Source organism: Triticum aestivum, chromosome 6B, assembly GCF_018294505.1.
Source record: "Triticum aestivum cultivar Chinese Spring chromosome 6B, IWGSC CS RefSeq v2.1, whole genome shotgun sequence".
In the NCBI taxonomy this organism is placed as follows: Eukaryota; Viridiplantae; Streptophyta; class Magnoliopsida; order Poales; family Poaceae; genus Triticum; species Triticum aestivum.
Genome location: NC_057810.1, coordinates 623,285,182 through 623,310,201, shown reverse-complemented (window position 1 = coordinate 623,310,201; position 25,020 = coordinate 623,285,182).

Below are 25,020 nucleotides of genomic sequence, written 5' to 3'. Positions count from 1 at the left end.
AAGGATTAAGGAGAAATTATGACGCATGGCCAATGATGGAGTAGCCCACAAATCGCTCCAACGAGTGGGTTTCTTTATCCGCGCCTTATGAAGCCATAAAATAAGGACCCTTCAAAAAAATGACAAAAAAGAAGGATATTTATCGTGTTGTCCACCTGGGACATGAGTTCAGACATTAAATGATCCAAAGGTTGAAACAGAGCAAACAAATATCACTAGCTACCCAAACAAACTTCTCAAGCACAAGAGACTATCACCCATGAGAGTCCCTTTTGGTTTCTCAAAAAGTAAGAAAACAAATTTATGGAATAACAAGTGGCAATTTAAATTCATATTTGTCAATACAAAGGTGTAGTTGAATTTTACATAGTGCATACTTAATAGTTTGAGTTGAATGTTATAGTACTTCTTCAAACATGTTCCCATTTGCAAAATAATCTATATTCCAACTTTCGGAAAAATATTATGATTTATTTATGATGACATTATGTAGCAATAATACGAATATATGTCAATTTCTATGTTTTTATGACAATATTTACATTTTTGTAACTAAAATTATGCAAATTCAAGTTCAACATTACACTAACAAATAATTGAAATATTTAACAACCTTTGGATATGAATGGGAGGTCGCACAAAAACATATCCATCAAACTTGAATGATACTAACCATTTTCCCTATTCTAAGAGAGGAGCAAAATTGTGTTTGGTGATGTATCAAAAGGTCAAACACAAATAATGACAGGGAAGTAATTCAAATCATGCATATAAAGGTGTGATGCTGGTGACATTGATTTGGACACACTACAAAGACCCATAGCATACGATGGGTGGTCCCGTTAGGCTGGTCTGGATTTTGCCAGTTTTTCTTCTACTATTTTTTTCTGGCTTTTTATTTCCTTTTCTCTTTTTCTTTTTTCTGATAATCAAAAATTAGAAAAATCCTAAACTTTTCTTCAAATCATGAACAATTTTTTAATCAACGAACGATTTTTGAAAATAACAAACATTTTCAAAACATATGGGCACTTTTTTAATTAAAAAGTATTTTATGAATGTTGTGAACAATTTTGCAAACTCACAAACATACTTCTAAAAGTCTTGAACATTTTTCAAACTCGCAAAACATATTTTAAATCATGAGTATGATTAAATCCGTGAACAATTTTTGAAATAATAAATTGCATATGAATTAGTGAACATTTTCAAACTTGCGAATAATTTTTGAAATTAGTGAACATTTTTTGAATTCATGGACATTTTTTGAACTTCATGATTAAGTTTTGAATTCATGATCATTTTTTGAAAGTTGTGAATATTTTTTGAACTCGCAACAATTTTCAAATTCATGACCATTTTTAGCTTTCATGAAACCTTTTTGAATACACAGACATTTTTCAATTTGTGAATAGTATTTTCAAATTCTTTAACCATTTTCGAATTTGTGAATATTGTTTTGAATTCAAAAAACATTTATAATTCATGAAATCTCTTTCATATTCATAAATATTTTTGACTTCGCGAATATATTTTGAATTTGAGAATATTTTGCAAATTTCCCAAACATATTTTGAATTCCTTTTAAAATGAGAAGTTAGGAAAAAGAAAACAAAAAAAGGAAAAGAAATAAATTAACCAAAGAAGAAGGAAAACGGGTCGTCCGACACTGGGCCGGCCTAAAACACGCGCGTGAGTTGGGGGGATGTGCTATTTCTGCCGGCCACCCACTAGGCCGGGCCGAACTACTCGGACTGCTTAGATTTTAGGGACTGGCCCATCCGCGGATGAAAAAATGCAGATGGCCCAACCACGGTTCTAATTATTAAAGAAGGTAATAACGTGGAACTTTGCCGTGTGCTTGCTTGGTCTGGTGGTTAGCTTGTTTGTTGTTGAGCCATTTGTCCTTGTTTCGATTCCTACGACTGGCCTTTTTTCTGCCATTTGATTTACGCGGGTCCTGGTGGAATACATAGAAAATAAAAATAATAAGTTAATGCTGGCAATCTGGTCCTTTTTTATGATCAGGACGATTTAGCAATGCACTTAATCAAATTATATGTTTTTCCCTTAACACACTGTAACGCTAGTTACCAACATGCAGTTATGTGTTACTACAATCATATCTGGTAACACATACATCAACATAAACCTATATGTTACTGGTAGTACCGTTGTAACATTTTCTAGATGTGACTAAGTATGTGTTACCGTCAACACTTGCAACACAACATGATGTGTTACTGAAGTTTTACTTGTAACACGTTCTATTATTTGTTACATCTTTGTGTTACTTAAAATCTGTTTTGTTGTAGTGGCTCCTGTTCATGTCAGCGCTGCGCCCTCGCACACGCTCACCAATGCACCATTGCGCCCGGCCGCATCCCCTGTAAACGTCGTCGTGCCTCGTCACTACAAAAGAAATACACTTCCGTGATGATACGTGTTTGTCACACTAGGTCACGTTTTCCTTCATGCATGTACATCCATGACAATTTTATGACAGAATCAAGATAGTCATACCTGTGCTGTCATAGAAGTGTTCCATGCCATTACCAAAATTATCATCACGGAAGTGTCCACTTCCATGACGATAAATCGCGCGTCATAGAAGTGCTTTCGTCAAGGGTGACCGACACGTGGCATCGACCGTGACGGCTCGCTGTTAAGCTATCGGGTCCGATTTTGGATCCGATAACCCGTTAACAGCCCGGACCAATGGGGATGTTCCACGTGTAAAATTATCATTGGCCGGAGGAAACACGTGTTGCCTCACCGTTGGGACAGATGTCATCCACTCATTGGACAGGAGCGGCCTATGATACGTCAACACGTGGCACAGCCCAATAGAGGCCCATTCCGGTGAAAAGGCCGGGTCTGTCAAAATAAGCGGGCTGGTGCATTAGCGGCCTACTTGAGTCAGGCCCATTTACAAGTACATCCCATACTAGTTACATATAATCCGCCCATCAAAGGCCCATTCTAGATTCTACAATTTCCAGCCCATCATCAGTTTAAGCCCGTTAAACGACCCGCTACATTTTTGGGCCCAATTGCGGCCCGAGCTTCTTTTGGCCTGTTAGCATCCCATCGTCAGTTCCAGCCCGTTAACGGCCCGGAACATCTTTCGGCCTTTTCTCGCCCATTCTACAGTTGGGCCAATTCTAGTCCGCTGTGACTTTAGGCATGTCCTCAGCCCATTCGGTAAATGGGCCAACTCTTAGCCCATTTTATCTCTCGGCCTATTAACGGCCTGCACAACAGTTGGGCCTTTGACTTTAGATCCATTAGGGGCCCACGTTCCGTAGGGCATCATTTCAGTGCAACGCGACTTTCGGCCTGTTAAAAGCCTACTTTGCAAATTGGGCCTCCTCTGGCCCATAACACTTCTGGCCTCTTACTGACCCGTAAAGTAAAAGGGCCAAGACAAAATTGACATTTATTTCAGCCTGCTAAAGGCTCGCATGCCATTTTCATTTATACGGACATATCGAGCTTTAGGCATGTTGACGGCCTGCTAAGAGCTGTTGTTACGGTGGGCCACATCATTTGGGATCCACTTAATATTATTTTGACCAGCCCAATTAAGGCCCGCTTTGACTACACATGTTTGTTCGTTTGTGTGGCGTCAAGGAAATGTTTGGGCGTGTTGGCCCCCGGTTCAACGGTATAGCATATTCAAGAAATATCCTACTCTATACTATCGCCTCTAAAAACATACACTGTACAATAAAAAGACTAAGGCATAGAAACGTAGAATAATCTTACACTATACAATAAAGAAATTACAGCCGAATATACCCACTGGGCATTATAGTTCAGCACCAAGCATACACAAACAACAAATTACATACACTGGACAAATAAAGCTCATACATCATGGACACGCATCAACAAAACTTACTATTTGAACTATAATCTCTTCAGAAAATACGATTGGCCGGATTCAGATAGCGCAAATTTCAGTCTGCAAAATCTACAATTCCTTCATGGTTACCTCGGTGTCTTGTTTCATTTTTTTGAGTCCTGCATCTAATACATGCATGTCCAATCTCAACTTGTTAATTGTTCGTTGAGAATCATGTACACGTTGTCTTGCCACCTCTAGTTGATGCTCGAGAACATCAGCACATTCCAATTCCAATCCATAATCACTCGGTAACGGCCATGCCGCACTGCTCGCACATCTTTGTGTTGATGTCACTTCATCCTGAAATGTTTCTGTAAGTAAACATGACTAGGGCAAAAATATAGTTACAATAGTGAAGCGAGCAAGACAGACTATTTTGTACATGGCAAAACAGGTCTAACAATAATGTTACACATCATGAAGCATAAGCAGGTGATATTTTAAAAATTATAAAAAAGGTAGTCTATGCAGCCTGCATATAGAAATCTCTGTTAGCTCACCAGAGGAGCATGATGTTGGGGCCCAATCCAAAACACAGACAAGTTACAAATTTAGACAACATGTTGCGTATATGTAAGCAAGAAGTTAACCGTTCTGTAGCTCAATTAAAGTCTTAGGAGCACAATGAGCAGCAGAGGGATTCATACAAACCTACTATAGCAAGCAAAAGTATGCAATCATTAGCATAGTATAAACTAGATTGTGAGCCTCATGCAATAATAGGTGGTTAATAGACTTCAAAGCTTCAGGCACACTTCGGCAGAGTAATTAAATGGGAAGGCCTTTAATTATGTCAACTAATAGTTATACAAGTACCCAACATCAGGCATCATTGTTTGGGCATCTCATTAATTGTGGACAAATAAAGCAATTGAAAAGAGCAAATTAACTATGCCTGAAACAAACAAGGAATTGAACTATTGAGTTGGATACAGTGACTTACCTTAACTGGTTGAAGAGGCTCAGCGCAGCTCCTACTTCTCTTGCAAGGCTCCTTCCTAACATCTTGTACATGGAAATCCTCAATCTTATCTTCATTGCACCCCCTCAGCAAGGTGACACAAACTAGTTACTCATCTCCTTAGAAGATAAATATGCATACTGTCCAGTCTGTGAACAACACAAAAGGATGAGATTATAACAAAACAACACCACATAATGAAACATGCCACATCTCTTGCACTTTCACACAATTAAATGAGCATTTACTATGTCTCCACTATGTAAAAACTAGGCATACCTTCAAACTGGATCTCCAGGTACTCTTAGAGAGCCTACTTTAGTGTACAACCAAACCTTTATGTCACCTATGAGTTAGACAAGGCCCCACTACAGCAGCCCTAAGTGTTTAACTCGTTGACAAGCTTTGTTAGAGTGTTAGGTCAAGAACAACAAGTAATCAAAGCAAATAGTCCTAGTATGGCTGGTTGATGCAAACAAGCATTGAACAGATGTGTGAGCAAATCTTACATATCAAGAAAAGAAGCAAAGAAGGAGGCTTAAAGACCATCACTTGACTGACCAGATTTAAGGGGCATTTAAACATCATGTGCAACGTATGAACTAACATAAACATTTCATATTCTAGATTCTACAATGGAATGCACATGTATTAGGTTATGCCATGTATGATGATGCCTAAATGTACACTATAGCAGGCAGGAGTGATTCGTCATTGCACGCACAATTGAATTGCAGGTTAAGGGCTAGTTTGATTCTGCCTTTTTAGGGCTTATTATCAAAATAAGCCATAAAAGATGTAAAGAAGTCATTTTTGAGTTATGGGCTTGGGCTTAACTTATTTCACTTTGGAGTGGGGTGTTTCAGGTAGAACCTCACTAAAAATTGAAGGTAAGGGGAATAGTGAAATGACTCTATTGTCTGCCTTTATTACACTCAAAATGTAACTACTCACGCCCACGTCACACCTAACCCTCAAGTAAAAACAAACACGCAAGCGTTCATTGCCCTGCCCGCTTGCATATCCTCTCCCCTTTCCCTCTACCTCGATCCCCTGCCAGCAGCACTAGGGTTCCTCCAACGAGCTGTTGCCACTGGTCCCATCTGGCCTGGTCCTCGATGATGCTCTGTCCAGTTAGGCTACATGGCCGGCGGGTAGGGGAAAATCTCCCCGACTGCTCCTCCCTCTGGCGCCGCCCCTCATTCTCATGGTCTCCAGCAGCTGCTCCACTATGGTCCGTCCAACGCACTACTTCGGCGGGCGCCGCACAACTACGGCTGATGCCACACTGCGGCATAAAGCACCTTATTCCCCCTCCCCTCCTCCCAGGCCATGGCCTTGAGGTGTTGTTGAAGGATGAGCTCCTCCAACAAGGTGAGGATCTCCTCTGATTTTTTTGCCAAATTTTCATTCTGATCCACTATACGATGAATTGCTATGAGCAGCTTCTGCTGCTGCTATATGATGCATTGCTATCAGATGCTCCTGTTGTTGCTATATGATGAATTGCTATGAGCTACTGCTGCTATATGATGAGTTGCTATAAGCTCCTCCTGCTGTTGCTGTATGATGAATTGCTATGAGCTGCAACTGCTGCTGTGTGACGCCCGGATAATTAAGCTACAGTACTCCCATGTTAATGGTGCCATGTCATCACTCTTCTGTTACTAATCCTCCTTTCCATTCAAACATAGTTCAAATTCCAAATTCAAATTGAAGTCAAAATTCAAAATTCTCAAACTTGAAAACTAAAATGTTCATCTTGTCCCAAATAATCCATAATGAATATTTGTGGTGCACCCATTTTTTGAAAGTGTTTAAATGGCCAAGCTATTTGAAACTGATGCTTAAAAAAGAGAAAGAGCACATGCCACTGTGCACTGGGCCAAGTGCATAGTGCCTGGCCCGAGCCAACTGGCCCAGCAGGCCGGCCCACCCCCCCTCCCCGGTCACTTCCTATTCCTCCGACCGGGTGGGCCAGCGCGCCTGTCACCGTCCAACCACCTCACCAGCGACGTCCTAAGAGGGGACAAGGGCGACGCCTCAGGCTCCCCCCTGCCACCTCTCCCACTCGCCTCTCACAGATCCACTCCCCTCTCTCCCTCGCTCGCGCTTGCTCTTTCTCCCCAATGCCCGAGCGCGCCCGCCGCCGTCCTCTGTCGTCACCGCGGCCATCGTCACCTCTCCGCCGCCTCGTCATGCCACAATGACGCGTCGTCCTTGGCTATTCCCTCTGCTCCCACCCTAGCTAGATGGGAGCCACCCCCGCGAGCCCGACAACCCCTTCTTCCTCCTACGGCTGTCTTCATCTCCGGCGCCGATTTGCTGCCGTTGGTCCTCCCTGCACCTCGCCAACGTGTCCGTCGTCTCCGCCAACGTCTTCCTCGTCAACAGGTGGCCGCAGCTGGAGCTCGGAGGCGCTGCTGCACCGGTTCCCCTTCATCCACATCTCTGGTCGCCGCCGCTCATCCCCAGATCCGGCGACATCTCTGCAGCTCCTAAACCACCACGGGCCATCATGTGAGACACTCGGTGAGCCTCTCTTCCTCCCTCATCTCTCTGGCCGTCCAGGCATGCGCGCTAGCTACTTTCCCCATGCGCGCCCAAACGCAGAGTCACGAAGCTCATCGTCGGCGAGTCTCCGATGACCAAATGGTCACGGGCATATTCCCCTTAGCCTCATCGCGTCCCGCAGCATGCGCCTAGCCCTTTTGCCTGAGCTGTAGCGTGTCGTAGCTCCTTTTCTGTCGTCGACCGTAGCTGCTCCGCCACCGACCACGTCGCCGGTGATGTTTCTGGCCAGGTTTGGTGATGCCACCACCACCACTCAACACGCGGACGAGTGGCCGTTTGAACACACCTAGCCGCACCTCTCCCCATGCCCCGTAGCGCGATTCTAGCCAACTCCGGCGAGGCTGAAAGTGCAACTATGCCTAGGTGGTTCTGGTAATTCCTAACAACATATAGGTCATTGAGCTAACACTATTCCAAGATAAATATTTCTGGAAAGCTCAATGAATGGCATGGCATGGATAAGAAAAGTGGATCCCTCAAAATGCTAAGGATAAAAGGATTGGCTCAAGCTCAAAGCTCAAGACTCTACATTTTATATTTTAGTGATCCAAGATCACATTGAGTCGATAGGAAAAGCCAATACTATCAAGGAGGGATGAGGTGTTGTTTAATGAGGTTCTTGCTTCATAGTGCTTAGTGATATGCTCCAAAACCCTCGACTACTTTCTCACATCCACATATGACCTAAACCTAAAGTCCAACTCGGCCCCACCGATTCTTTCTATCCGGCGCCACCAAGTTCAGATGTCATAGCCACTACCACAAACCCTAGACAAATCGGTCTCACCGAGATGGGATTGTAATCTCTCTGTTTCCCTTCGTAACGTTTCGGTACCACCGAGATGAGCAATCGGTCCCACCGAGATTGTAATGTAAACTCTCTGTTTCCCTTTCGTAACATTTCGGTCCCACCAAAATGAGGGAACCGGTCCCACCGAGTTTACCTGACCAACTCTCTGGTTAGCATATTACCAAAATCGGTCTCACCGAGTTTGTGTAATCGGTCTCACCGAGATTATGTTATGCCCTAACCCTAACCAAATTGGTCCTACCGAGTTGCAAGTCGGTCCCACCGAAAACCCTAACGGTCACTCGGTTTACTGAATCGGTCAGACCGAGTTTCTCAAATCGGTCATGTTACGTCTCCAACGTATCTATAATTTTTGATTGTTCCATGCTATTATATTACCCCTTTTGGATGTTTATGGGCTTTATTCTACACATTTATATCATTTTTGGGACTAACCTACTAACCGAAGGCCCAACCCATATTGCTGTTTTTTTGCCTATTTCAGTATTTCGAAGAAAAGGAATATCAAACGGAGTCCAAACGGAATGAAACCTTCGGGAGCGTTATTTCTGGAATAAATCTGATCCGGAGAGCCTGGAGTGCAAATCAAGAAAGCTCCGAGGGCCCCACGAGATAGGAGGGCGCGCCCCCCTAGGGGCGCGCCCCTTGTCTTGTGGGCCCCTCAGGCGTCCACCAACATACTTCTTTCTCCTATATATATCCACGGACCCCGAAAACATCCAGGAGCACCACGAAACACAATTTCCACCGCCATAACCTTCTGTATCCGCGAGATCCCATCTTGGAGCCTTCGCCGGCACTCTACCGGATGGGGAATCGATCATGGAGGGCTTTTACATCAACACCATAGCCTCTCCGATGAGTTGTGAGTAGTTTACCACAAACCTACGGGTCCATAGTTATTAGCTAGATGGCTTCTTCTCTCTTTTTGGATCTCAATACAATGTTCTCCCACTCTCTTGTGGAGATCTATTCGATGTAATCTCTTTTTGCGGTGTGTTTGTCGAGATACGATGAATTGTGGGTTTATGATCAAGTTTATCTATGAATAATATTGGAATCTTCTCTGAATTCTTTTATGTATGATTGAGTTATCTTTACAAGTCTCTTCGAATTATCAGTTTGGTTTGGCCTACTAGATTGATCTTTCTTGCCATGGGAGAAGTGTTTAGCTTTGGGTTCAATATTGCGGTGATCTTACCCAGTGACAGAAAGAGTTGCAAGACACGTATTGTATTGTTGCCATCGAGGATAACAAGATGGGGTTTATATCATATTGCATGAGTTTATCCCTCTACATCATGTCATCTTGCTTAATGCGTTGCTCTGTTCTCATGAACTTAATACACTAGATGCATGCTGGATAGCGGTCGATGTGTGGAGTAATAGTAGTAGATGCAGGCAGGAGTCGATCTACTTGTTATGGACGTGATGCCTATATACATGATCATGCCTAGATAATGTCATAATTATTCGCTTTTCTATCAATTGCTCGACAGTAATTTGTTCACCCACCGTAATACTTATGCTCTCGAGAGAAGCCTCTAGTGAAACCTATGGCCCCCGGGTCTATCTCTTATCATATTTGCTTTCAATCTACTTTTATTTGTATCTTTACTTTCTTGCATCTATATTATAAAATACCAAAAATATATTTATCTTATCATACTTTCTCTATCAGATCTCAGTTTCGTAAGTGACCGTGAAGGGATTGACAACCCCTTTATTGCGTTGGTTGCAAGTTCTCAGTTTGTTTGTGTGGGTGCGTGGGACTTTTGAGGAGCCTCCTACTGGATTGATACCTTGGTTCATAAAACTGAGGGAAATACTTATGCTACACTTTGCTGCATCACCCTCTCCTCTTCTGGGACAACCAACGCTAGCTGAAGACATAGCAAGACGGATTTCTGGCGCCGTTGCCGGGGAGGTCTTCGCTCAAGTCAAGACATACCAAGTACCCATCACAAACCCATCTCCCTCACATTTACATTATTTGCCTCTCGTTTTCCTCTCCGCCCACTTCACCCTTGCCGTTTTATTCGCCCTCTCTTTCCCAATCTCCTCCTCTCTTTTCGCTTGCCTTTTTTCTGTTTGCTTGTGTGTTGGATTACTTGTTGCCATGGTACAAGATAATACCAAGTTGTGTGACTTCTCGAATACCAATAATAATGATTTCCTTAGTACTCCGATTGCTCCTCTTAATGATGTTGTGTCTTGTGAAATCAATGCTGCTTTGCTGAATCTTGTTATGAAAGATCAATTCGCCGGCCTTCCTAGTGAAGATGCCACTACTCATCTAAACAATTTTGTTGATTTGTGTGATATGCAAAAGAAGAAAGATACGGATAACAATATTGTCAAATTGAACTTATTTCCGTTTTCACTTAGAGATCGCGCTAAAATTTGGTTTTCGTCTTTGCGCAAAAATAGTATTGATTCTTGGAACAAGTGCAGAGATGCTTTTATCTCTAAGTATTTTCCTCCCACTAAGATCATCACTCTTAGGAACGATATTATGAATTTTAAACAACTTGATCATGAGCATGTTGCCCAATCTTGGGAAAGAATGAAATTTATGCTTCGCAATTGCCCTACTCATGGTTTGAATTTATGGATGATCATACAAAAATTTTATGCCGGTTTGAACTTTGCCTCTAGAAATCTCTTAGATTCAGCCGCGGGAGGCACATTTATGGAAATTACGTTAGGAGATGCTACAAAATTGCTTGATAATATTATGGCTAATTATTCTCAATGGCACACAGAAAGATCTTCTAGTAAAAAAGTGCATGCTATAGAAGAAATCAATGTTTTGAGTGGAAAGATGGATGAACTTATGAAGATGTTTGCTACTAAAAATACTCCTCTTGATCCAAATGATATGCCTTTGTCTTCCTTGATTGAGAATAATAATGAATCTATGGATGTGAATTTTGTTGGTAGGAATAATTTTGGAAACAATGCTTATAGAGGAAATTTTAATACTAGACCGTTCCCTAGTAATCCCTCTAATAATTATGGAAATTCCTACAATAATTCTTATGGTCATTTTAATAAGATGCCCTCTGATTTTGAGAATAGTGTGAAAGAATTTATGATTTCTCAAAAGAATTTTAATGCCTTGCTTGAAGAAAAATTGCTCAAAGTTGATGATTTGGCTAGGAACGTTGATAGACTTTCGCTTGACGTTAATTCTCTTAAACTTGGATATTCTTCTCCTAAACATGATATCAACGAGTCTCTCAAATTAATGATAATCTCCATTGACGAGTGCAAGGAAAGAACCGCTAGATTGCGTGCTTAAAAAGAAAGCTTCATAAAAGCGTGTTCTTCTAGTTTACATGAAAATAATGATGAGGATCTTAAAGTTATTGATGCGTCTCCGATTAGATCTATGTTTTTCAAGATGAATGTTTATGATTATGGGAGTGATGATGAATCAACTTTGCCTAAAAGGCGTCCCAAAAATTCGGAATCTTTAGATCGTGATGTTAAATTTGGTAAAAGAGAGATTGGAGAATCTTCAACTTCTAATATTGAACCTACTATCTCGGATTTCAAGGAATTTGATTATGATAATTGCTCTTTAAAAGGATGTATTTCCTTGTTGCAATCCGTTGTTAATTCTCCTCATGCTTATAGTCAAAATAAAGCTTTTACCAAGCATATCGTTGATGCCTTGTTGCAATCTTATGATGAAAAACTGAATTTGGAAGTTTCTATACCTAGAAAGCTTAATGATGAGTGGGAACCTACTATAAAGATTAGAATTAAAGATTATGAGTGTTTTGCTTTGTGTGATTTGGGTGCTAGTGTTTCCACAATTCCAAAAACTTTATGTGATATTCTAGGTTTCCATGATCTTGATGATTGCTCTTTAAATTTGCACCTTGCGGATTCCACCATTAAAAAGCCTATGGTAAGGATCAATGATGTTCTTATTGTTGCTAATAGAAATTTGGTGCCCGTAGATTTTATCGTTCTTGATATAGATTGCAATCTTTCTTGCCATATTATTCTTGGTAGACCTTTCCTTAGAACGATTGGTACGATTATTGATATGAAGGAAGGGAACATTATATTCCAATTTACTTTAAAGAAAGGCATGGAGCACTTTCCAAGAAAGAAAGTCAAATTACCTTATGAATCTATCATGCGTGCTACTTATGAATCAAGTGCCAAAGATGGCACTAGTTAAATCCATCCTTGCTTTTATGCCTAGCTAGGGGCATTAAACGATAGCGCTAGTTGGGAGGAGACCCAATTTTTCTTTACGTTTTTTGTTTTTGCTCCTGTTTAGGAATAAATCTTGCATCTGCTCTCTGTTTAGATGTGTTTTTATCCTTTAATTAGTGTTTGTGCCAAGTATAACCTATAGGATAAACTACGATGATAATTGATTTGATTCTGCTGAAAAACAGAAACTTTGCGCTCATGAAAAAAATTAATAAATCACAGAAACGTGCTTTTGCATTGATTCTTTTTGCTGATGATCAATAGAAATTTTTTCCAGTACGTCCTATTTTGGTAGGATTTTTAGAGTTCCAGAAGTTTGCGTTAGTTACAGATTGCTATAGACTGTTCTGTTTTTGACAGATTCTGTTTTTCGTGTGTTGTTTGCTTATTTCAATGCTTCTATGGCTAGTAAATTAGTTTATAAACCATAAGGAAGTTGGAATAAAGTAGGTTTAACACCAAAATAAATAAATAATGAGTTCATTGCAGTACCTTATGTGGTGGTTTTGTTTTCTTTCATTAACGGAGCTTATAAGATTTCCTGTTGAGTTTTATGTTGTGAAGTTTTCATGTTTTGGGTAAAGCCTTTATGGACTATGGAATAAAGGGTGGCAAGAGCCTAAGCTTGGGGATGCCCATGGCACCCCAAGATATTCAAGAGTAGCCAAAAGCCTAAGCTTGGGGATGCCCCAGGAAGGCATCCCCTCTTTCGTCTTCGTTCATTGGTAACTTTACTTGGAGCTATATTTTTATTCGCCACATGATATGTGTTTTGCTTGGACCGTCGTGTATTATATTAGTCTTTGCTTGTTTGTTTACCACAATCATCCTTGCTGTAACACACCTTTTGGGAGAATCCTATTTGATTAGAATTTGCTAGAATACTCTGTGTGCTTCACTTATATCTTTTGAGCTTGATAGTTTTTGCTCTAGTGCTTCACTTATATCTTTTAGAGCATGGCAGTGGTGTCTTAATTTTGAAGAAATTGGTAGTCTCTCATGCTTCACTTATATCATTTTGAGAGTCTTTTAGAACAGCATGGTATTTGCTTTTGTTACAAAGTTCGTCCTAGAATGATGAGCATCCAAGTTGGGTATAATAAAAACTATCATAGGAAGTGAATTGGATGCTATGATCAACTTGATACTTGATAATTGTTTTGAGATATGTTGGTAGTAATATTAAAGTCATGCTAGTTGGGTGATTATGAAGAATGCTTGTGTTGAAGTTTGTGATTCCCGTAGCATGCACGTATGGTGAACCGCTTTGTGATGAAGTTGGAGCACAATTTTATTTATTGATTGTCTTCCTTATGAGTGGCAGTCGGGGACGAGCGATGGTCTTTTCCTACCAATCTATCCCCCTAGGAGCATGCGCGTAGTGCTTTGATTTTTGATGACTTCTAAATTTTTGCAACAAGTATATGAGTTCTTTTGATTAATGTTGAGTCCATGGATTATACGCACCCTTTCATCCTTCCACCATTGCTAGCCTTGTTGTACCGTGCAATTTTCGCCGGTACCATATACCTACCATACTCCTTCCTCAAAAAAGCCATTCCGATATATATTGCCATGCAACTTTCCACCGTTCCGTTTATATGACACACATGACTTTTGTCATATTGCTCTTTGCATGATCATGTAGTTGACATCGTATTTGTGGCAAGGCCACCTTCATAATCTGCATACATGTCGCCCTTGAGTCATTGCATATTCCAGTACGCCGCCGGATGCATTCATATAGAGTCATATTTTCTTCTAGCTTTGAGTTGTAAACCCATAAAGTGTGATGATCTTCATTATTAGAGCATTGTCCTCGTGAGGAAAGGATGATGAAGGCTATGATTCCCCCACAAGTCGGGATGAGACTTCGGACTTTACAAAAAAAAGAGAAAAAAAAAGAGAAAGGCCAAAAAAAGGCCAAAGAAAAAAAAGAAAAAAAGAAAAAAAGAAAAATAAAATAAAATGAGAGAAAAAGAGAGATGGGACAATGCTACTATCTCTTTTTCCACACTTGTGCTTCAAAATAGCACCATGATCTTCATGATAGAGAGTCTCATATGTTGTCACTTTCATATACTAGTGGGAATTTTTCATTAAAGAACTTGGCTTGTATATTCCAATGATGGGCTTCCTCAAAAGTGCCCTAGGTCTTCATGAGCAAGCGAGTTGGATGCACACCCACTTAGTTTCTTTTGTTGAGCTTTCATATATTTATAGCTCTAGTGCATCCGTTGCATGGCAATCCCTACTCAATCACATTGATATCTATTAATGGGCATCTCCATAGTCCATTGATACGCCTAGTTGATGTGAGACTATCTTCTCCTTTTTGTCTTCTCCACAACCACCATTCTATTCCACATATAGTGCTATGTCCATGGCTCACGCTCATGTATTGCGTGAAAGTTGAAAGAGTTTGAAATTATTAAAGTATGAAACAATTGCTTGGCTCTTCATCGGGGGTGTGCATGATTAAATACTTTGTGTGATGAAGATAGAGCATAGCCAGACTATATGATTTTGTAGGGATAACTTTCTTTAGCCATGTTATTTTGAGAAGACATGATTACCTTGATTAGTATGCTTGAAGTATTACTATTTCTTATGTCTTTATGAACTTTTATTTTGTATTATTTGGATCTGAACATTCATGCCACAATGAAAGAAAATTACATTATGAATTATGCTAGGTAGCATTCCACATAAAAAAATTCTCTTTTTATCATTTACCTACTCGAGGACGAGCAGGAATTAAGCTTGGGGATGCTTGATACGTCTCCAACGTATCTATAATTTTTGATTGTTCCATGCTATTATATTACCCCTTTTGGATGTTTATGGGCTTTATTCTACGCATTTATATCATTTTTGGGACTAACCTACTAACCGGAGGCCCAACCCATATTGCTGTTTTTTGCCTATTTCAGTATTTCGAAGAAAAGGAATATCAAATGAAGTCCAAACGGAATGAAACCTTCGGGAGCGTTATTTTTGGAACAAATCTGATCCGGAGAGCCTGGAGTGCAAGTCAAGAAAGCTTCGAGGGCCACACGAGATAGGAGGGCGCCCCCCTAGGGGCGCGCCCCCCTATCTCGTGGGCCCCTCGGCCGTCCACCGACGTACTTCTTTCTCCTATATATATCCACGGACCCCGAAAACATCCAGGAGCACCACGAAACACAATTTCCACCGCCGTAACCTTCTGTATCCGCGAGATCCCATCTTGGAGTCTTCGCCGGCACTCTGCCGGAGGGGGAATCGATCACGGAGGGCTTCTACATCAACACCATAGCCTCTCCGATGAGCTGAGAGTAGTTTACCACATACCTACGGGTCCATAGTTATTAGCTAGATGGCTTCTTCTCTCTTTTTGGATCTCAATACAATGTTGTCCCCCTCTCTTGTGGAGATCTATTCGATGTAATCTCTTTTTGCGGTGTGTTTGTCGAGATCCGATGAATTGTGGGTTTATGATCAAGTTTATCTATGAATAATTTTGGAATCTTCTCTGAATTCTTTTATGTATGATTGAGTTATCTTTACAAGTATCTTCGAATTATCGGTTTGGTTTGGCCTACTAGATTGATCTTTCTTGCCATGGGAGAAGTGTTTAGCTTTGGGTTCAATCTTGCGGTGATCTTACCCAGTGACAGAAAGGGTTGCAAGACACATATTGTGTTGTTGCCATCGAGGATAACAAGATGGGGTTTATATCATATTGCATGAGTTTATCCCTCTACAACATGTCATCTTGCTTAATGTGTTGCTCTGTTCTCATGAACTTAATACACTAGATGCACGCTGGATAGCGGTCGATGTGTGGAGTAATAGTAGTAGATGCAGGCAGGAGTCGGTCTACTTGTTATGGACGTGATGCCTATATACATGATCATGCCTAGATAACGTCATAATTATTCACTTTTCTATCAATTGCTCGACAGTAATTTGTTCACCCACCGTAATACTTATGCTCTCGAGAGAAGCCTCTAGTGAAACCTATGGCCCCCGGGTCTATCTCTTATCATATTTGCTTTCAATCTACTTTTATTTGTATCTTTAATTTCTTGCATCTATATTATAAAATACCAAAAATATATTTATCTTATCATACTTTCTCTATCAGATCTCACTTTCGTAAGTGACCGTGAAGGGATTGACAACCCCTTTATTGCGTTGGTTGCGAGTTCTCAGTTTGTTTGTGTAGGTGCATGGGACTTTTGAGGAGCCTCCCACTGGATTGATACCTTGCTTCTCAAAACCGAGGGAAATACTTACGCTACACTTTGCTGCATCACCCTCTCCTCTTCGGGGAAAACCAACGCTAGCTCAAGACGTAGCAGGTCCCACCGAGATTGGTAAATTGTGTGTAACGGTTAGATTTTGTGTGGAGGCTATATATACCCCTCCACCTCCTCTTCCTTCATGGAGAGAGCAATCAGAACAAACCTACAGTTCCAACTTACCATTTCTGAGAGAGAACCACCTACTCATGTGTTGAGACCAAGATATTTCATTCCTACCATATGAATCTTGATCTCTAGCGTTCCCCAAGTTGCTTTCCACTCAAATCTTCTTTCCACCAAATCCAAATCCTGTGAGAGAGAGTTGAGTGTTGGGGAGACTATCATTTGAAGCACAAGAGCAAGGAGTTCATCATCAACACACCATTTGTTACTTCTTGGAGAGTGGTGTCTCCTAGATTGGCTAGGTGTCACTTGGGAGCCTCCGACAAGATTGTGGAGTTGAAACAAGGAGTTTGTAAGGGCAAGGAGATCGCCTACCTCGTGAAGATCTACCGCTAGTGAGGCAAGTCCTTCGTGGGCGAAGGCCATGGTGGGATAGACAAGGTTGCTTCTTCGTGGACCCTTCTTGGGTGGAGCCCTCCGTGGACCCGGGCAACCGTTACCCTTCCTGGGTTGAAGTCTCCATCAATGTGGATGTACGATAGCACCACCTATCTGAACCATGGCTCAAGAATCACCGTGTCTCCAAATTGCGTTTGAATTCTCCAAACCCTTCCCTTTACATTCTTGCAAGTTTCATGCTTTATTTTCCGCTGCTTATATACTCTTTGCATGCTTGCTTGAATTGTGTTAAGATTGCTTGACTTGTGCTAAGTTTGCTAAAATCTGCCAAAGACTAAAATTGGGAAAAGGTTATGTTTTTATTTGGTCAAGTAGTCTAATCACCCCCCCTCTAGACATACTTCCGATCCTACAAGTGGTATTAGAGCTTTGGTCTCCATTTGCTTTGATTTCCATAGCTTTTGGTGGTCATAGCCTTGGTTTCACAACCTAGGAGAGTATGGCGTCTAGCGAGGGAAACTACCACCATAGAGGTCCTTACTTTGATGGTACTAATTTGCTAGTTGGAAGCATAAGACGAAAATGCATATTCTCGGATATAACCCCGCCATATGGGATATTGTGTGTATTGGATTGCAAGGTGAATTCTTTGATGTGAAGCTAGCGCGGATGAGTTGAAGATGTTGCAATACAACGCTCAAGCTTGTGATATCCTCTTCAACGGATTGTGCCCCGAAGAATTCAACAAAATCAGCCGTCTTGGGAATGCAAAGGAAATTTGGGACACTTTGATTGATATGCATGAAGGTACGGACTCCGTCAAGGAATCCAAGTTGGATGTGCTTCAAAGTCAACTTGACAAGTTCAAGATGAAGGATGGTGAAGGCGTCGCTGAAATGTACTCTAGGCTTGCTCTCATCACAAATGAGATTGCCGGCTTAGGAAGTGAAGAGATGACCGACAAATTCATCATCAAGAAGATCCTAAGAGCACTGGATGGAAAATATGATACCGTGTGCACATTGATCTAAATGATGCCAAATTACAAGAATCTCAAGCCAACGGAGGTCACTGGAAGAATTGTTGCTCATGAGATGTCAATCAAGGATAAGGAGGAGCTGCACAACAAGTCAAGTGGTGCTTACAAAGCCTCATGTGAAGCTCCCACATCATCAAGTGAGAAACAAACCTTCAATGAAGAATTGATCCTAATGGTGAAGAACTTCAACAAATTCTACAAGAGTAGAAGTAAGGAAAGAAGTTCCAAGTCAAGGTCCTACAATGACAAGAGATCTTCTAGTCGAGAGCGCAATTTCTACAACTGTGGTAGACCCGAACACTATTCCAATGAGTATACGACTCCCTACAAAGAAGAGAAGAATCACCTAAAAGGAGAAGTAGAAGAGAAGAATCACCGCCAAGAGAGAGAAGGAGTAGATATGATCATTATGAACGAAGAACATCCCGGAGAAGCAAGGATTTGGAAAGGAAGGACAAGTCATCGAGGAGCTACACAAAATGAAGATATCAAGCTCATGTTGGTGAATGGGTATCCGGTTCCGACTCTGAACATAACTCCGAGAGAAGCTATCAGTCCGACTCCGAACATACTCATGATGAAGGTGTTGCCGGTCTAGCACTTGTGTCAACCAACTCCTATGACATATTTGATTCACCAAATGAGGGACTTGGAAGATGCTTCATGGCTAAAGGCCCAAAGGTAACACACCCCGAGTATGTTGATTTCAATAGTGATGAATATGACTTGCTAGGTGATGATGATTTACTTATTGACAACTCTAGTGATGAATACTATGATGAAACGTCAATTAATCATGCTAATCATGATAAAACGAATGACAATGCTAAGGAGAAGATTGAGCTCATAACTAAAGAACTAAACAATCTTAAGTTAGCTCATGAAACTATCTTAGGGGATCATCGAGAACTTTTAAGGACTCATGAGAAGTTACGCTTTGAAAAGCTCAACCTTGAGCAAGAGCATGAGTTATTAGAGGCAATCAATGATGATCTTCGCAAGAAAAAATCTTCTTACATTGCCAAGCGTTTACTCTTATCTACTTACATGTGTCAAGTCAAGTTTAGTAACAAGAACAAGAAGGATTCTTCCTCTAGTAGTAACAATAATCATGTTAAATCCAATGTTGTTGCTTCTAGTAGTTCTCTTCATTCCACTAATGATTCTCTTAGCCAAGTTACACTTGAGAAAGAAAATAGTTTATTGAAGGGAATTATAGAGAAAGGTGTTTATAAGAGTCTTGCCGAGAGTAAGCAATTCGAGGTGTTGATTTTGAACGAAAGTTCAATTCCAATGGAGTTGAGTGGGAAGAAGATCAATACCCCAAGACGAAGTTTGTTCTTCAACAAGAGAAGTATGATCCTACTTCCTTCAAAGGGACACAAGCTCAAGATGATCTTCCACCACAAGACCACAAGCAAAAAGGCAAGGATGAGCTTCAAGAGGAGATTGATGCATTTCAAGAAGCTCCCAAGGCCTTGGTCAAGTGGGTTCCCAAGACTATGTCAAGTTCTACTTCATCAAGTACGACTACAACTCCAAGGATTCCCATCAACATGGTGTTGATCCCGAAGAAGAAGAACTAGAGAGTTCTTGAGGGTGACTCCGCCAACATACTTCACTCATATCATTTTGGCAAGGACAAGTGCAATCAACTTTCACATCTTGCACTAGTTGATGGAGTCACAAACCCTCTTGTTGATAAGACAAGGGACAAGGTAACCTAATGCTTTCATAGACATCATTTTGTGTGTGCATCACTCTATGTCTATGGATATCCTTGTTTGTTCCTTGTGGGACTAACCCGTGTAGGTATTGAAAGTGCAACTCACTCCAAAGGATTGCTCCAAATGATCTACATCAACATTGAGCATCCACATCTTCAACACCTACATGAGGTCATCATCGACAAAACCCAAGGTTAGTTCATCCCTCTAAGGGGGGATCTCACATCTAGGGGCAGCTTTACTCTAAGGATTGAGTTAAAGCAACTCTAATGGTGTGAACACATCAATGCATTATGTAAAAGTGGTAACCCCACTTGAGGTTAAACGATGAGTATGACCTATGATCAAATGTTCTCATTTGACTCTTAAGTCAATATACTCATACATAGATGACCTAGTCATCGCCAATTGCTTGATAGATGCTAGATTGGTTGTGCATGCTTTGCCACATATTTCATTTGTCATTTTATTGTGTGAGCATGTTGATTGCATAATTTACTCATTCGAGGACATCCACTTGTAGTTTTGCTTGTTTGGCTTCTTTTTCTTCTGGCAAGTGTATGGACAAGAATGCCTAAGAACCTTCTCTAGCTATCTATGCTTTTCTTGTCTCAAACTCTATTCATGCTACATCACAAAATTTGATCATGTCATATTCGAACCACTCTGTGTGAGGAGCACTCGGAGTCCCCGATTCGTCATGGACTTAAACTTCCAAAACTTCTTTGTGTGTTTCGGTCTCACCGATTCTTCCATTTCGGTGATACCGAGATCACTAAGTCGAATTGGTTTTCAATCTCGGTGCAACCGATTTGAACATTTCGGTCTCACCGAGTTGCAGCAACTACTTGCAGTAATGCATCTCGGAGCCACCGAGTTGTTCTACTCGGTCACACCGACAGGGACGGGCTATATATACCCACGGGCAAAATTTTGGAAATTTTCTCCGAACACTTTCGCCCACGCTCAGCCCGCTCTGCCTCCAGGGTCTCCGGATCGTCCTCCTTGTCGCCAGCCGCCTCCTGCCGCTGGTCTTCGCCGCCGTCAACGGGAATCAACTCCGCCGTTGCCGCCATAGCGAGTCCATCGCCGAGCTAGGGTATGGAGTTGATCACTGTGCTATCCCTATCTGATTCCTAGCACATTGTGTTCGCCATGAATCTTGCCACGATTGAAATTATCTTATCTAGTCAAAACACTCCGTAGATTAGGTTTGGATTGAAAATTTAGGGTTAGGTTTTCGCCGAAACCATCTCGGACCCACCGAGTTGTAGAAATCGGTTCCACCGATTTGGCCAAGGCCATTGCACATGTGATTCTCAGTCTGACCGAGAATTGCAAATCGGTGTGACCGAGTTCAGGACTTTGTGAAACCCTAGTAGTCTCGGTGCCACCGAACTGTGACTCGGTTTGACCGAGTTCACTAGTTTTGGTTCCTAAAGCTGCTTTAGTATCACCGAGTTTACAAATCGGTTGATCCGAAATGTTTTCTTTGGAAAACTAAAACTAAGTTTTTAATTCAATCTTTTGCAAAAACCTCAGTATTTTGTGATGCTTATCCCCTCTATCTCATCTATATCTATTCACAGGGTCAGCTGTCACTGTTTGCGACATGTCTGATCAGAGTGACAGCCAGAACAGGGAAGAGGAGCAGGTTCACATGAGTGAGGGCACTAGTCCCTCCAGTTCCTCAGATGATGGCAGCAGGAGCACCCCAAGCAACTTACCCAAAGCTGCCACCAGGGTCAGGAAGAAGAAAACATCAGACTCTGAGGATGAAGACTATGTGGCAGAAGAGGATGAAGCCACATCCAGGAAAGTGCTCAAGAAGGAGTATGGCACAGCTGCAGCCACCAAGCCTGGTCTGAACAGGAAAATCCCAGCCAAGAGGACTCCAGAGGATCAACTCAGGAAACTGAGAGATCAGAACCCAAGGAGCCAGAAGTGACTGAAAAGAAGAGGAAGGAAAGGGTCAAGAAGACTATGGCCAGGGTTGTTGGAAAGCCTTCCATGAAGGAAGATGAAGGAGAAGAAGCTGTTGCACCAGCTCCCAAAGCTTAGAAGCTTATGGGTGATGCCATCAAGTTAGGGGCTGCTTCATCAAAGCCCAAAGAAGCACCCAAGGCTGCTTCCAAGCCCAAGACTGCACCAAAGAGGAATACCAGGAACATACCAGCTGCTAAGAAGAACAAGGCCCCAGTGCTAGAAGTTGTTGCTGAAGAGGAAGATGATGAAGAGCATGTCTTGAGAAAGTTGAAGCCTAAAATTCCAGATCATAACAATGCTCATCCTGTTGCTGAGAACATGAAGCTGACAAAGGATGCAAGACTCAGATAGTGGAGGTTGACTGATCCTTATGCAGTCAGGAGGAGAACTGCTATGGACTACAGGTTCCATACAAAGGAACATCAGGATTTTTACAAGACAGTGCTGCTGGACAAGAAACCAATAGTCTATGACATGAGATGGGTGGACTAGAAGTACATCAAGGAGAATGAAGAACATTATCCTGGTGTGCATGACAATTTCAGGGGTTGTGGAGTGGATGACTTTTTTGGGCAGAAGCTCACAAAGTGGAATGATGAGCTAATAATGCAATTTTACTCCACGACACACTTTTATCCAGATGGCATGATAGTATGGATGTCTGAAGGTACTAGGTACCAATCTACTATTGAAGAATGGGCCAATCTAATCAATGCACCTAAGGAGAAAGAAGATGACTTGGATGTCTATGCCAAGAAGAAAATGGATCACAACACTATGGCACACATGTACAAGTAGATACCAGATGCTGCTGTTGAAACACACAAATTTGGATCTGTACATTACCTTCTGTCAGGACTGCCAACCATCAACTGGATCCTCATGCACACACTTTTACCCAAGTCAGGAGATCACAATATGATCAGAGGCCATGCTATCAATCTGCCACACTTATTTGATGTGCCTCAAAAGTTCAAGGTCATGAGCCTCATTGTTGAAACTATCAAGAGGACAGCTGTAGACCAGAATAGAAGTAGTGGGTATGCCCCAAAGATCCAGGAGCTGATTAAGTCCAAGATGGGCACTGGCACATACTTGTTGGACAAGGAACACATGCCTATCTATCCATATTTTGAGGACAACCAAGTGGTTATGGATGAAGATGACCATCTTTTGTGCAAGCACAAGCAAAGAAGGAGAAGGCAAGGACAGAGAAGGCTGCCAAGATGCCAACAATTGATGAGGCATCTGAGTACTTCCTGAAGAGCAAGCAAAATCAGCTTGGCTACTTGACTGCATCCACTCTGAGGATTGAGAAGGGGTTGGCCACCCTGAGTCAAAACCAGGAGAGCCTGGAGAGGATCATGGAGCAGAAGTTCTATGACTTGGATGTCAAGGTTACTAAGATTCAGTCAGTTGTTGAGCAACTCCAAGATGACATGCAAGAGAGGAAGGGTAAGACAACTACTGAGGCATTTGCTAGAGTGCCTAGAGCTCAGAGATCAGCTGCAGTGCCAGTGACAGATACAAGAGCAACTTTCATCTGCACCTGCTACAGCTTCAGTACCACCAGCTCCAGCACCTACTCCACCAGCTTCAACTTCATCAACTGATGCCTTCGTCCTTGGAGTCATTTCTACACCACCGCATCAAGACCAAGCCTGAGAGACGATATAGTACTATGCATTTTCTATGAACTTTTTGGTAAGTTGTTGCCAAAGGGGGAGAAAAATGTATAGATCATAGGCTTCGAGAGAGAGAGAGAGAGAGTTTGCTTTTGTTCTCTCTTGTTTTGGTGGTTGAACTTTGTTTGCTTTCGCTTGTTTGAGATACTTTATTGCATGTGTGATACTTGGATGATCATGTGTTTGATCATATTCTACATTAATGCTTGTTGGATGACATTATCCTTTTATCTCTATATGATTATGATCATTCACTTTGCTTGGTGATGAGTGCATGTACTTCAATTATTATCATTTTGAGCGCTCCACCAAGATGTATGTGACATGGGAGAGTAACTCATTATCCTAACTCTATGTGCATTTGCAGTCCAAAGCAAATCTTAAACTATGCACAAATTTAGGGGGAGCTCTCACATTTCACATACTTCTCAAAGCGACAATGTTTTTCAATCTTATTATCATTTGTCGAAGCTTTGATCTATATGTTGTCATCAATTACCAAAAAGGGGGAGATTGAAAGTGCAACTATGCCTAGGTGGTTTTGGTAATTCCTAACAACATATAGCTCATCGAGCTAACACTATTCCAAGATAAATATTTCAGGAAAGCTCAATGAATGGCATGGCATGGATGAAAAAAGTGGATCCCCAAAAATGCTAAGGATAAAAGGATTGGCTCAAGCTCAAAGCTCAAGACTCTACATTTTATGTTTTAGTGATCCAAGATCACATTGAGTCTATAGAAAAACTAATACTATCAAGGAGGGATGAGGTGTTGCTTAATGAGGTTCTTGCTTCATAGTGCTTAGTGATATGCTCCAAAAACCTCAACTACTTTCTCACATCCACATCTGACCTAAACCTAAAGTCCAACTCGGCCCCACCGATACTTTCTGTTCGGAGCCACCGAGTTCAGATGTCATAGCCACTGCCACAAATCCTACGCAAATCGGTCTCACCGAGATGGGATTGTAATCTCTCTGTTTCCCTTCGTAAGGTTTCTGACCACCGAGATGAGCGATCGGTCCCACCGAGATTGTAATGTAAACTCTCTGTTTCCCATTCGTAACATTTCGGTTCCACCGAAATGAGTGAACCGGTCCCACCGAGTTTACCTGACCAACTCTTTGGTTAGCTTATTATCAAAATTGGTCTCACCGAGTTTGTGTAATCGGTCTCACCGAGATTACGTTATGCCCTAACCCTAACCAAATCGGTCCTACCGAGTTGCAAGTCAGTCCCACCGAAAACCCTAAGGGTCACTAGGTTTACTGAATCAAT